This window comes from Agelaius tricolor, unplaced genomic scaffold (assembly GCF_023055355.1).
Source record: "Agelaius tricolor isolate 1412-34295 unplaced genomic scaffold, bAgeTri1.0.p SCAF_4, whole genome shotgun sequence".
Taxonomy (NCBI): domain Eukaryota; kingdom Metazoa; phylum Chordata; class Aves; order Passeriformes; family Icteridae; genus Agelaius; species Agelaius tricolor.
The window spans coordinates 37,295,945-37,311,666 of record NW_027269264.1 but is presented as its reverse complement, the minus strand read 5'-3'; the positions used below and the strand labels follow the sequence as shown (position 1 = coordinate 37,311,666).

The window sequence follows — 15,722 nt, the reverse complement described above, 5'->3', positions numbered from 1 at the left end:
ATTTTGATGAGAAAGAAGGCTCTTTTAATTTATCTTAAATCTCTTGTGAGGTGAAAAGCTTGTTTTTGACTTCCCGATAGTGAATTTATTATCCCTATTGAAAACAACACTTTAAGAGAAAGTGTACTTTTGTATTTTAATTGTCTAAATTCTAAGTTATTAGTAAAAGTTTTATTTTAGGCACTCTTGTTCTTCCCTATCTAAAAAGGCAAAAAAATACTTTGAAGGCTATTCAAGAATAGCCTTCTACTTTTTTTTTGTATCAGTTACTTATGTGATCTGCAAAATGTTTGATAGAGTAAAATAAAAATAACATAACAGCTCTCTTTTCTTTAATCATCATCCATTCACTTAGAGGAACACAACACTAACTGAAGAAAAAAAATGGTACAAAAATGCTAACTTAAATGTTTCATCACTGTGTTGGGAGTGAAACAAGATTATGAATTGGCAAAAATCAAACATGCATTGTGAGAGAAAAGCTGCGTAAATAGAGGACAAGAGTAATGGTGCTTATCCACATGGAAGATGTGAAGAGTGTTGTAGTTAGAAAGAACCCCAGCCAATGCAGACAGGAGTAGTTCTGTGACAACAAATTGGCATGTGTTGGGATCTATGTATCAGTTAAAATTAATGTAAAGAAAAACAATAGACAGAGGTAAGTGGCTTCAGGCATTCCCTTATATGTCCAGGACAATAAGTTGTAAAACTGCTGAGAATAATATTGACATAATATGTAGCATAATTATTGTATAAACTAGAGGGACAAGATGCTTAGAGTCTGGAAAATGCAACTTTTTTCTGTTTTGGTTTTTGAACCTTTGCTTTTTTAAAAAATAGTGGCTACTTCTTATTCTAGCCACTCCTTATTTTAGTGAAAAAGGTGTGATAAGGTAAAACTGTTTTTAAAGCTGCATTATGAATAAAGGCTTCTGCTTTTACTACTCCATTTTATACTGAATATGTAAGAACAAAAACCAAACTGGCTTGATGAAGTGGACAACACTTAGAAGACAGAAAGAAGTGTTCTTTAAAGGAGGAGGAATTATAAAGTAAAATGGAAGTCCAGTTCTACATACAATTTCTCTTCAAGTAGTAGCTTGCATTAGTGCACTGTATAGTCTTATAGATGTTGGGTTGCATTTTTATTTGTAGTTTTTGGTATGATTTTTTTTAAAATCTGCCAAATTAAAAATGGGAAGTGAATATACATACCCCCATGTACTTCCTTTGAACTCTGATCTATGAATGTGTTTCCATGTATCTTCCTGTTACCATAGATGGAATTATGTAACCTGTCGGGATTTGTTTTTCTGAGCAGTTACTAGCAAGAGGGTTTTGAGTGTGGCTCTTCCTTCCTCTCCTGTGTACCCAACATCTGCTTACTTTGTATCTCAAGTGTTCTGTGCCTGCTGTGTTATTCTGACCTCTGTTGTTTGATCCTTCCTAGCTTTAGGTAGGAATTCTGGGAATTACATTTTTGAGGGAGAGTGCATGTAAGGCAGGGCATCAGGGACTGGATTTTTTTATGTGTAGACCCTACAATTTAGTAAGCATTTAAATAATCAGTAACCTTCTGATAAGAAATAGTATATTTTTAAAATTTATTTTTTCCTTTTTGGTTTCTGTGCTGACATGTTTTATGTTGCAGATCACCTGAATTTATCTGCAGGCAATTACATGCGGAGTCTGATTAATAGATGCGAACTTTTCTTTTATATTGAAATACTGCATATTTACAGCAGTGCAGCTTGCTTGTCAAAAATCTTTGGTGTCTGCTGCAGATGGCTGCATAAGTCTTAAGGAGTGGCTTCCTGGCTGCATTGTACATGAAGTGCCAAACACTGAGAGCAGTTTTGTTCTGGAATGCCAAAATACATTAAATCCATTCAGGAAGCAGCATATGTCAAACGAATAAAAATACCATAGTCATGTGAAACAGAATGTGGTAATTATGTTTTTCAAACCTATTTTATATCCTGAGTTAAGAGTTTAAAAAGAGCTTTTTGTATTGGGGATGGTATTAACTACCAATTGCTGACTTTCACTGTTAGCATTTTCACTGCTGTTTGTTTTCCCCATCCCCTATTTTTTTTGTGTTTTATATATGCCATAGCTGGAATTTGAAACCGGGAGTCTATCAATAAGAGTGAAGGAATAGGAAAACAATAATTATATTTTCCTCCTGGATATCTAGGCCTGTGCACAGTATGCAGGTTTTTGGTGGGTGATTTGTTTTTTGGGTTTATTTGAGGTTTTGATTTTATTTTTTGGTTGGTTGGTTGGTTGATTTTTCTAAGGCTAGTGGTGTATGTGTTCTTTACAGCACTGAGAGAAGTATATAATTGCTTGATAATGCAGGTAGAAAACCATGGTTGATAAAAAAAAAAACAGTGAAGGATTTTGCTGCTGTTCAGTGTCTTAATTCCAACAAATTCTCAAGACAAGGAGTAAGAACATTTACAACAAATAGCTCCAAATATTGCAGGGTTTTATTATTATAAAGACAGACACAAGCCCAAGGCCAAGCATTTTGTTGCTTATTATTCCATGTTGGCAAAGTAGGTGAGAATTCACTTCAATTTCTCCTAGTTAGAAGGCAAAGGTATTAAAAAGTGCATAGACAGAAAAATACATGTATATCAAAAAGCTGTAATTTCATCTGATTAGTTTCTAACTAGTACATGGCATAATTTTTACAGATCTGAAATAATTTAAAAGCCTCTTTAAGACAGAGGAATGAAGTATGTATATTTTTAAAGCAATTTTGCTTGTTCTTTCAGAATGTCATTTTCCTCCTGTTTTTCTTTTTTGTTCAATCCCTATGATTAGAAATGGAGTTAAAAATTAACTTCAGTAAATTAACTTACATAACATCCTAATTGCAGTTCAGTCTTGTGTAAGAAATGAGAGGTCCTTGAAAGAGAAGAGAGGGCAAATATTTTACTTCCATAGATGTGCAAGGCACAGATTTATTTGAAACAAGCATTTAATAATAAAGTAGCTTCTTATGAAGCAGCGTTTGTAGCAGAGGCCTTAACTGCTGCAGGGTTGGAAGCATGATACATTCATGTCTCTTGAGATGAAAAAGGAGGTGCTGCTGTGTTTGTTTTCTGGTTTAAATTCTAGTCTCTGAGATTTTTAGCTGTCCAGTGGTAGTGGTGCCACCATTTAAAGATTTGCTTGTATGCTGAGAGATGAGACAAATTCTAGAGTTGCCTGTTTGTATCTTGGTTCAAGCCAGCTGGGTTATTGTTTGGTTCAAGCCAGCTGGGTTATTGTTTGCTTTTGCATTTATTCTGGCAGTCCAGCTGCCTTCCCTGATAGTGATGTGTGTTAGTCTGATTGGTCTCAGCCTTCTTTCGGATGGGTATGAGAAAGTTTATAGATGTATTTTCAGGTACACATGAGCTTTTCTCCTCCTCAGCCTTTGTTCTTCTTTGAAGTTTGGTGTTTATCTTCATTCTAGTCACCAAATTTTGTGTTTCATGAAGGAGTAGTGGTCCTGTTAGCCACAGAGAGGCCATACCTGTTCAAGCACAGTTAATTCCAGTGTTTCTGCTTGTCTCCCAGCTATCAGTGGCTACAGGAGTGGTCTGTAGCTATTGAATTGTAGGAAGTATCAGAAGTAGTAATACAAAGAAATGTTTTCCCAGGTATATGTTTTCCTTTTGTTCTTTAGTGCATCTGAAATGTACTTCAGGTGTATGGCAAGTGTCTATGGGTGTTCCTCGTGCCCTGCACCTTAGAACTATGTGTTAATTCTGTTGAGTCTGGCCTGGTTTGCTGACAATTTCAGTGTGAAATACCAGGCTGAATCTTACTTGCACTCTAGCCCATGTCATCACGAGTAGCAGGAATTGATTTTCAAACACACTTGGAAATTATTCACAGACTTGTGTTCAAGTTGGATTTGCTACTATCATAGTGTTAATGCAGTTGTCCAGAAAGCATAAGCTTGAAACAAAATTTGGGTTTCCCCTTTTGGAATATGTAAACATTGCAGATTGCAGTGCACTTGCAAGAGTTGTAATGTATTGTCTTTTCTCATTCTTTAACCAACTCTAACTGTCATCAAAGCACTTGCCATTTCTGGTTTTAATAGATGAATAATGCTATGGAATCTACAGGGTTTTTTTCCCCTCTGTGGCATTTATTCCAAATTTTTTTCCAAGATTTTCCTGTGCTGTTCGTTGTAAATACCTATTTTATACCTCTCCATTAAACAGTTGAGTTATTTTATCTTTGGTTGTTTTGTTTCTTTTTGAGATACTTTTAAACTTAATTTTAGTCTGTGATTTAATTAACATATATATGTAACTGTTGTAACTTTTAAAAGCATATTGACTGTTATACTTCTGTTTCATTCTTTCTTGTTGTTTCTTCCTGAATATGTCCATTCTCCTGAGGCTCTCTAAGACCTCGTTAATGTTGATTTGCGAGCAAGCCATCAGACAGCACCATGGAAGAATTCTGTTTAATGACAAAAACCTGTTTCTATTTCTTCTTATCAAGATTTACTGTTAAGACTGTTTTTGAGGTGCATGACGTGGGTGCGTCTAAGTTAATCCGTTGATAGGAGGGGCTGTAGAAGAGGAATTTAGATGAGAAACTTGGGTGCAGTGTAGAGACTGGTTTTATTCATAGCCATGACTAGCCTTGCTTTACATCCAAGCATCTGAAGGCTGTTAGAAAATGTCTTATTTTATGGACTTGACTTAGGACAAATCACCTTTACCGTCAAGATTGGAAATAGGTTTCATTCTGCTCTAAGTTATTGGCATCATGGCCATACCGTCATGCCGCTTGAAAGTGGCAGCTTTCTGATACTCTAGGAAGCTTGAACTCTTGAACTGCATTTTATGTATCTTCACTACATTTTAAGAACAGTAAGACACGTAAAAGATACATCTAGAGCAGTGGCACTGTTGTGTATATAAATATCAATTTTTGTAAATCTATTCAGTGTATCTATTTATTGTTTGAGTTGCAGGTTCATATAAATTGAAGATTTTTCTAAATGTTTTTTTAACCTTAATATTCAGCCAAAGTGAACAACCAAGACTTTCTCTCAATAGTGCTTCTTTGGAAAACACCTCCTTGTACTGGTCACTTTGGAATTTTTAAATAGTTTTTGTTTTGGTTAAAAGAAAGTGTATGTAAATTTTGAACTTACCATGTTGGGGATGATGGTCTATATACTTTTGTGTGCTTTATTCTCATTCTCTCAAGTCTCTTAAATTTAAAGCATCACTTTGTGGGCAAGTATTTGACTTTTTGTTGCAAAAACATGCACAGCACTTGCTGAGCAAGTGTCTTGAAGTTCCGACCACATCCTGTGAATATTTCTTTCAGTTTTGTAGAGTAAAAAAGGTACTGGTACAGTCAGTGTCTGGACCAAACTGTTCACTGGATTCACTGAGTATCTGTGCTTCTTCTTGGTTGCCTGTAGATATTTATAATGGTTAATTTTTTTAAAATTCTTCCCTCCTACTCCCTCCACTAAAACTGAATCCAAGGTGGACTAAATTATAAAGGTGACACACATGCATGAATTTTGCCATCAACATGTGCTATTGTGAGCATTAAAATATGCTTGCATATATTTTTTGGTACATCTTTTTTGTACTAAAAAAAACCAAAACAGTAATAATGAAGTTATCACCCTTACTTTAAAGGAGTTTTAATTTTTAAAGCCTGTGGCTAAATGTCTAGTCTTACATTCTGCTGCATCTGCTTTGCACACTTCCTCTTTGTTTCCAGTGTGGTTCTTTGCATCAGAAGGAAGACAAGGTATTGAAGGTGGAGACATAGTACCGAAGTTCACTGAGTTGTTGAGCAAACTGATCTAAATGAAAAAAAAATTCTCCTCAGTGTCTTGCAGATTTAGGCTTTTTGGATCAGTTACTGATAAGACTTACAGTGTGATTAAGAAAACCCTAGCTTTAATAAAAGACAGGTGTGAGGGAAAAGCAGGGATTACTCTTGCTTCAGCAGGCTGTAGTTTGAATTTTGCATGATGGAGATTGACTTGCCTTTTGAGTTCCAGTTGCTAATTTGGATAGTCTTCCACTTACCCACAATAAATATAAATGTTGCTATTCATCATCAGTGATTTGATATTTGATAATACATACATGAAAGTCAAAAGTGCAGTTAAAAACTGGGATACTTACCCAGTTACACCTTCTTTTCAGCAGATTTATAGTCTACTACCTCCTATCTCTCCTACTTTTTCTTGCCATAGGCAGATTGACTTCTAGACCTGAGACAGTAGGCTGGAATTAAATGTTTCTCTGTAAAATGGTTTTTAATTGCTGCAGGAATGAGACTAACCATCGAAAAAGAGAAGAAACAGTGAAGACCTTTCCTCCTGAAAGCTATGTTTCAGAGCACTTGCTTTTGAGACTTATATATCTAGGCTCTTTAGTTAGTTGGGATTTCTGGTGGCATTGTATTTTTCATTATCTAGAGAAATCTCTTGATTGAAATTTGTAGGTCAACAGTATTTGAATGTGGCATGCTATTCCTTCAGATTAGACCTCAAGGCTAGTGTGAGTGAAGAATGGACAGGTGATGGGCAGTTGGTATGATTAGTAAACAAGTTCATATGTTATATATTATGACAAAATGATGGACTTGGAAATGTGTGTCACTTAGAGTGTGCAATGCCTTTATGGTGTTTTACTTTTTCAATTTCAGATGGGCAGGATAGAAACACCTTTATTGAGGGATTGAAAGTGCAAGATAATTTAGGAGGCAGAGGATGGAAGAAGAGAGGACATTTAGCTTCATCATTCTCAAATCTTCTAGGAAGATTGCTAGCTGGGTGTGGAGGTGCTGTGTGTCTGTAATGAGGAGCCATGTATAGTGGCCTTACTTGACTGTACTGCACTCATGAAATGCAGGCGACTTCTGTCTTCCCTCCCGTTTCTAGAAGGGCCAAGCCCCTGTATTAGAGAGGAGGTGGCACTTATGGTCATGAAGTGAACAGAAAGAGCTGGTATTTGTGCTGTTACCCACTTTTTAAGACTGATACTCTGCTTATGTCTGCTTCTCTGGAGAGACTAGAGTGCAGTGGTTTGTTAAAGCACTAGTGAGTTTAAAACTTATTTCTTGTTATCTGAGTTTAAATTGCTCCCTTAGTAATGCACTTCTTAGAGTCATCACATGAGAAACGTTTAAATTGAATTGTGAGGACTTTTTCCTTCTCCAGGCACACCAGTGTTCGTAGCAATTACTTCTGATATCTTAGCTGTACCCTGCCTGCTTACTGGAATCCTAAGGCATCAAATGGATAGTTCTCAACACATCCTTAAGCAGTCAAGCTATTTCTCATGACAGCAGTTGTCTATTTGTTTGTCCCGCTCTTTAATCTGTAAAACAGCACCTTACCTTTTGGTTGATTGATAAGTATTTGATGTAGCATTTCAGGGGAAACAGTGTTTGCTGTAAGATAATTTATTTTCTTGGGGTTCAAAGGTGGAAAAAAGCTTAGACTATATTAACTCCCAAATTTTCTTGAACATTATAATTGGGAAGATAACTTACGTATTATATGGCTTTTTCTTTCAAATTGTGTAGTACAAGATTAGGCTGTGCAGGATTTGGAGATACTGAATTCTTCCTGAAGGTAGTTTCTGAATGATAATCTTCTGCATACTTGAGAGTAACTAGTATAATGATATTAATTTCTCTGGGACTGGAATTTTGAAAATGTGATGCAGAGGTTGGTAGTTTAATTTCCTTCCCACACCCCCAGATTAAAAATATACTAGGATTTTTTTCTTAAATGCTTTCATAGTTTAGTTAGTTATTAAGATACTGAAGTGTCTGTTGACCTTGCAAATGTAAATGGAAAAAAGTTGCACCTTTTTTGTGTTTCCTTCACATGTTATTTAATTTTTGAGACTCTATCTGCAATAAGAATCTAGAGTGCGGTAAATTGAAATTGAATGTGAGGGCAAGTATATTTTTTTTTGTACAGTTTCATGTTTGCATTAATCCCTCCCCCTCTAAGTGAATGTGTGACTGAAATATTATCAACTGCATTCACTTTTACTGTTTTTAGAGTTACCTTTCTCCTGCGTTTTTTCCACTTGAAACACAAAGATTTTTTTTTCCTTTTTTTGATGCTGCAGTTTTGGGCTTTTGGGGGAGAGCCAGATGTTGAGGGACCAGCATTTAGTTTCAGTGCATCTGGCATATGATAAAATGCTGGACAGAAAAGGTCTGTGAAAGATAACTATGTATTTTTACATTTGTTCTGCTGTATGGTTAGAAAGCAAGTTGAACACTGCTTTTTGGGTGTATGTGCCTGTATTTATATCTCTGTATCTTGAAATAAGCAGGGGTTGTGGGAGAGAATATTTAAAGATTCATAAAAATTACTCGTTCTCTCTCTGTGATCATCTGTTTTCTGATATCAGTCCTGACACTCAAATATTGAACTGTGAGTCTTGCATGCTGGAATAATAGCCAGTAGTGAAGCTGAGCTTAGTGAGGTTATTATGTATTGCTGGAGTGGGTTTCTTCCTACCCTTCTCCTTGAGTCATTGATCTAGAGAAGACCTTAGGATCCAATGTTGAATTTAAGTGTTAAGGTTGCATACAAATCAGTCAGCTACTCAACATCAAGTTCTTCAGCTCACAAAATATCTCTCTGATGCCCTCTCCTGCTAATCACCTGGCTTCTAATAACCAGATTCTTTTAGCACTTTTAATGATAGTAGTCAAGTGTGTTTAAGCATTTACTTTTGTTTTTTTAAAAGTAGAATCAATACATATCAAAAAACTTCTTGTCATATAGGCTAATTTTTATATGTTACCTGTAATTATATGCATCCTCTGTTTGTTCAACTTAATGGAAAAAATATACAAATTATTTACTTCCTTTCAGAAAGCAACTGAGGAGACTTTTTTTCAGTTCATGACCAACTGCATTAATGTAATTGCAAAAGTATTGATTTTATATGTGCACTGCTAGTAATTATGCCCATATATTCATTAGTTCCTATTTTTCTTATTTGGCACTTTGGATTCAGCTAAACTTTTTTTCAGCTTGAAAAAAATCTAAATATCATTTTTAAATTTGTCATGGTAGATGAAGAAAATGTAGGGGAAGAATCCTGTGATACTAAATGATTTTTTTTCTGATCATTGTGAAATCAAAATGTTAGATTTTATGCATACATCTACTGATCTGCAGTAGAAGTGACTTAATATCTCAACTAGTCTTTTTTACAGTATTAAAGATCTATTAGTAGAATATTTCTAAATGAATTTTGCTGCTTTAAGATATCTTTTCCATTACTCACTGCTATCATTAGTTATATTGCAAAAATAGTGGTGTGATGATGCTTCTTGGCTCTGTCTGAAAATGAAAGTAGTGTCCATTGCGGTGTTCCATCTGCAGCTTTTTTCTAGTAAGTGATAGATATGGTATCTTAGCCAAAGTGATAGATACCCTTGGTTTATAATGTAATACTACCAGTTATTTTAGCATAGGCTCTAGGGTATGTTCTTGCAAACTCTGACGTACTTGATAGCAGTACTAACCACATCTAAATTTTCACAGGACTTGAATGAAATTTCATGTAGATAAGCAGACCCTGATCATTCATGTCATATATTGAAAAAAATAGAGTAACAGTAACAGGGGACTAGATACAGTAAAATGGAAAAAAATTTGTTCTGTTTATTGTTTTTTTTTTTTTTAATGCAGCATGGTTTTCGCAAGTGTGATAGTGGAATAAAATCCAAGTTGATTCTTCTCGTAATTGTCTTTGCAGCCACAAAAGCTCCAACATATTGTCTGCAAGGGATGATTTAGGTATTCAACAGCACAAATCTGTCTAGTTCTGAGAAGTTCTAGCTGTTCATAACTGTTCTGAAATGGGTTTATAACTCAAATGTAATATGGGTCCCTCTTCCTATTGTGACCTACCCTTCAAGGTTTGAGTTGGATTGGCTTGTTGATACTAATTAGGTAGTGTGTTTTAATTAAAAATTACAAGTCTCTGGTAATGAAAAAGCCAGAAGTGGACCGTAGCCTTAGTTCTACTTTCTAAGTTACCCTGTTGTGTGGAATACTGGCATTAGGAGAAGTGTCAAAGGTCTTTCTTCTAATGATATGTGAAGTTCTTACTCTTCCTCAACTTATTAACTTTTGGAGTCTACATCAGTACCAAGTGCTTGTATCATGGATTGCAGGTAGTCACAAGCTTGAATAGGTAAACTGAAAGAGACACCATATTCAACAATCCATTCTGTATCTATAAAGATGCCACTCTACATCTCAAATTGAACTGAATCTTCTCTGGAAGATCACAAGACAAGACAGGGAAGTTAGTCAGCTCTCCTTAGTTAAGAGCTAAGAAAGCTGTTCCAGGCTTTACATCACAGACCACCAGGGTGTGTATGAAGAGAGTTGCTGGCTAGATATAAACTTGATATAATGTGATACTTATGTTCATATTTTCAGCCATGCAAGAATTTTATAGCTTATAGGTGGGAATGCAGTAGGAAAAATTTAGAAGGAAAGTTCAGAGCCACTGCTTTAAGGGACAGCAGCCCAATTTTTTTATTCCCAAGAAAGCCAGGAAAGTAGCAGTGCAGTCATTAACTGTGGCATCTTTCAGAGTTTGTAGTTGGGATGTCCATGGCATCCTGGGGAGATGATAAAACCTATGTTTTGGAAAAGGTAGCTAAGATCTGTTGAACAGCTGTATTACTATGGATGCTTCATGGTTTGTTAAATCTCACAGTGTTCTGGCAGTGGCACAAACACTTGTTTTCTTGGCAATTCTGTTGCTGCTGTTTGTCATAAAAGTTTTAGGAATCACAAAACTCCAGGAATCATGAAACTCAGTTTTGTGACTGTGTATTAAGAACTAATCAGGATCTGATCTCCTGAAGAGTAACTTCTTTCAGGGAAGATTTCATTTATCAACATAGAAACCTAGATTTATTAGACCTTTTTCTTTTGGGTGACATGTGTTAGCTGTTTAAAAAACAGATGAAAAACCATTTTTCTGTATTTTGACACTGTATTTGAACTGTCTTCAACAAATGTGACCAAGATGCATGTGTAACACACCATGGGTGTTAGATTTACTGCATTATTCTGGCTTACTAGCCAGCACCACATATTAAAACTTGGTATTCTCAACATTCAGAGTGTATGGCAGTATTCCACACAAGCCCACCAGGCAGAGTAAGCTTCTGAGAAAGAGACCCAACTACTTGAAAGCAACTGTCTCCACTCTTGCCAATAGCTGTGGCTGCAGACCTTCAGCAAAACATGACGTTAAGCTAAAAGAAAGGCAGCTGGCAGGTCCAGTTAAAATAATTGAAGCTTTTTAAAAGACTCATTTGTTGCAGTGAGTTTTATTTCCCATGAGGGCTGTGGAAGCTTTTGTGTCTGTGTGGGTGGTATAGATTCTTTTTCAGAGAACATGATGGAGGTTCACCAGAACTTTAAGAGGAAGTCATTCAGCCCAGGTCCTGCACATAAGTACTTGTTGGTTTTGGTTACATTTTATTAATCTGATAATTGACTCCATTCATACAAATAACAGGGAGCTGTTCTGAGGTCTAGCTTGCTAGTAGTGTATATGATTCAGTTTTGGCTGCCATAGAAGGAGGAGACCATAATCAGTTTTACGTTTTCTGTGTTTTGACACACTCCTTTTTCTGATTGCATTATGTTCACATTTGACAAAAACCAAAAATTAATGTTGATAGAATGGTGGTTGTTGTGGTATTGCTGCTTCTGTGTTGTCTATGTTTGATTCTGGTGTAGAACAAAGTAAATGTGTGGATTTACTGCCGTAGTTTTGTGTAAGACTGCTTACACTCATCATTTTGAAAACACTTCTTAATTCTCTTTCACAGATCCATGTGGATGGTTTAATAAACTGTTCGGCGTCCTGGTGAATCTGTGGTCCCAGCTGAGAAGCTGATTCAGGCTCCTGGGGTGTAAATTAGCAGTGGTGGAGTGATTTGGGTAGGTGACTGTCCACGTATGTTAAAGGAGATAAGGGGAGCTGAATGTTTTGGCACACTTTTTGTTTCAGTTACACTCTTAAGTGTTCTATTAATATCTTCTCCCCCTCACATGTAAGAATGACAAATTTTTAACTGCTAAATTGGTATTGCAGTAGCTTGTAGGGATGATGCATAAGAAATGTATATTGTTTGTTTTCTCTCAAGGGGTGCTGGAGGTATTCACTGTATTGGTACTGTCTCTTGCACTTGGGTCACAGAACATGGTCTGTTTGTACTTTAAAGTTGGTACAGCTCTGTGTGAGCACTTCTGTAGACTGACTTCCATTGCATCTGCTCTATTTTTCTGCATTATTTGCTTACTTTGAATTCATAACCCATTTTATGGTAATGTATTCAGGTAGCTTTGTGCAAAAAATAAAATTAATTTCAAACAAGTATTTCTGCCCTGCATAAGCTAACGAGATGCTGTTGTTCTATCTAGAGAAAGGTTAGAGTGATTTGGGTTGGGTTGGCTTTTTTGATTTTTTTTTTGCTTGTTTGTTTGTTTGTTTGGGGTTTTTTTTTGGTTTGGTTTGGTTTTTTGTGTTGTTTTGGGGGAGTCAGCTTTTTTTTTTTCAATTGCATGCATATACTGTTGTATACTTGTTAGTGGTATGTTTAGCATGGGCTGAGACTGAAAGGATTTTTTTTTTAACTTATTTTTCATCGCATTATTTAATAGCAGATGCATATAGATGCTCAGAATTGGGTCATAGCACAGTAGGGAAAAACTGACTAGAATGATATGGGGTTTTTTTTATTTTCCAATTTTTGTCCCTAATTGAAGTGCCACAAAAGTCTTTGCTAGATTACAGTATATACTGGAATAGGATAATATACTGTCTTAGTCCTCATAAGGAATGTTGGGCAAATGCTTTTTTTTTTATTCTGCTCTCACCATCTTTTGCTCTGATTTGAGAATATAGTTAGAATGCACCCACAAATATGTGTAACTAACCACAGAAAATGTTTGACTTTTGAGAGAGGAAATATTTTTATGGCAAAAATAATGTTTTAAATGCTTAATAATTGCTGAAATTATGTGCTTGGAAGTAGAGAAGTCGCAATACTTAAATTAGGTAAAATTGTGAAAAGACATTACCAGGTGTAGGAGCTTTTTACTTGGAAATGAGTTCATGGGGATAGAGTGGGTTTTAATGAAAAAAGTTAGATTTTGAGGAGGATATTCTGTTTTTGAGAAGAAAACCCTAAAAAAAAAAAAAATATATATATATATATATATATAAAATACTTGATGTTCTGTGTGATGGCTTCACAATTGTTTCTGTACATCCTTGTTTACAGAATTTTAAGAAGTGCAATTTTTCTCTGTTAAACTTGGGAGATTTCTTTCGTAATTCTCTGACTAGAGAATGATATTGTGGAAAAAACTGTTACAAAAGAGAAACCATTTTATCATTTGAATAGGTTGGGACTGCTAATAAGCTGCTACTGCCGAGCTAACCCCAAAGTGGAAGAGTTCAGGCAGCAGTGCACAGCTTGGATTTAGAGGAGATTCTTTCTTTTTTTATGCTACTAATATTGTTCAGTAACATTGAATATGTGTAAGATAATAGGCAAGTACACATATTTAAATGTTGCTAATAATTTTATGTTAAATTAGAACATTGTTTTATAATCCTAGTTTCATTGTGAATCTGCTTGTTTCTACTTGGAAACACTTCAGTATTACTGGGGTAATTCAAATGGTATGCTTAAATGTAGAGCTTGTTTCTTGCTTTGAAATAGTTTGCTCTTAAGTCTAGTCCCCTTTTCACTCCTAACAGTTGATTCATTAGCAGCTTTGATTAATGAGTCTTTACTGGGGGAAGAAAATATCTACCTGCTAAAAAGAACAGGATTGTGAAGCAAATGCTTTTTGATAAGCTTGTGGCTGCATACATATCTTTAATAGCTGAATCGTAAAGCATGTTGTAATGAAAAATTTACTGTAGGCATTACAAAAGATCTAATAAGTGTTCTTCATGTTTTGTGATCATCTTGGATAGAGGCTTTTTCATGCCAATTTGGTATGTGTTCTCAAGCTTCTCAAAAGCTTTTTGTAATGAGTAGGTTTCTGGGAAAGTCCCTGTATTTGTCAAGCTGCTAAATTCATAGCACAATATTAAATGCTTAGGTCCAATATGAACATAATGTATCAACATGTATTTGCAGGTACTGAAATATGACATGGAAATAGAAACCGTAAACAAGTTTTTACTTGAGAATAGTCAAAGTACATGAAAGAAACATAAGACTAAAAGTTGTCAGAGTTCTTTTATGTTTTTAACTATTTGTAATCGTCTGATTGGTGAATTTGACAAGGCTCTGAAATCTTCACTCTTACAGTGTATTGCAGCTTGTTTATTGATGTATTTGGAGATTGTTTGGTCTTCTGACAGTCCTTCATTTAAGGATGCAATTTTGAAGCTGTGTAATTACAGTTAGTTAAGGAAATTCCTATTTCATTGTCTTGCTATCAAGACTTCCACCTGAATAAAGAAGGCTGCATTGACTAAAAAGGATTCTCTGTATCCTATCCCTTCAGTATTCTTGTGACTTCTTTATTTTGGATGTGTTCCAAGATTCTTACATAAGCTCTGGTTTGCATATTTAATCTGTGAGTCCTCTTGACTTGCTGATTCATTTCTCCTTGTAGCAATAAATGCTGCCTTAATTCTCCCCCTTCCTAGTTATATTTGACAAGTTCTGGCGTGAAATGCCTGCTCCAACATATCTCAGGTGTTCCAGCTGTGAAGGTTAAACTAGTCAGCATGAGATATATTTTATCTTGGCAATGTACTTGGGGAACTCATTGTTCTGTGAGCCTGGTGTTCCCTGTAGTGTAGGTGAGGTTATGGACAAGCTGTCTCAATAACTGAAATGATTTTCAGACCCATAGGCACTTCTATTAACATATTCTGGCCTGCTTTGTTGAATGTTTTTTTCATTTAGGACACCAAAAGAATAGTAGTTAGTTTGTCCCTTAAAATGTGTACACTGCTGAGAGTCTAAATAAGATTAGGTTATCATAGGGTTGACTTGTATGAACAAGCTTGCTGGCTGTCACATGGCCAGAATTGGGTATTGTAAGGAAGACATCCTGTCTCCATAGAGGCAACTTTGTTTAATTCTATGCAAAGGCTAGATGTTGGGGTACTAATGCTTGCATTACATAAGCAGTTCTTGAATCTTGTTTGTCATTTAGTAGCTAGCAAATAAAAAACTTCTTAAACAGTGTCATAAATGTGTGGTGGTGTCAGAGGGGAAGTGTGCGGAGAATTCTTCTAAAGTATTTAAATAGCATATCTGACTTCCTTTTCCTTCTCTCCTCTGCTTTTCCATCTGCATTATTCCATGGAGACAGAATCAAGTGCTAGCTAATGTAGGCAAGTTAACTTGCTTTCAACAGTTGTCTTTGAATCCCAGTGCCTATTTCTTCAGTTGAGATATTGCTTCTGTGTCATTCACAGACCTCTCTGACAATTTCTCTTTTCCTTTTGTTTCTTCTTTCCCCTGCTAACCCCAGGATATTTTTTTCTTAATGGTCCAGTTGAATACATTATAATATGAAAGTATATTTTCCTCCTAGTGGGAAGAGGTGATGGTGAAACAGAAATGCCTGATAGAATAGCTTAGTTTCAGTGATGTCATAAGCAGCTGTGGGTGGTTGT

The 15,722-nt window shown here is 35.7% G+C and overlaps 1 protein-coding gene across 8 annotated transcripts in view; it reads left to right on the top strand.

The window, feature by feature from the left end:
* Positions 1-15,722, top strand: part of ERBIN (erbb2 interacting protein) — a 120,297-nt gene that overhangs the window by 8,175 nt on the left and 96,400 nt on the right. For 7 of the 8 annotated variants that reach the window (XM_071425306.1, XM_071425312.1, XM_071425311.1 and 4 more), the window contains one exon: positions 11,896-12,007. The exons of the other annotated variant lie outside the window; for it this stretch is intronic. The gene's annotated coding sequence lies outside the window, so the exon portion shown is untranslated. The remainder of the gene's footprint in view (positions 1-11,895; positions 12,008-15,722) is intronic. 8 annotated transcript variants of the gene reach the window in all.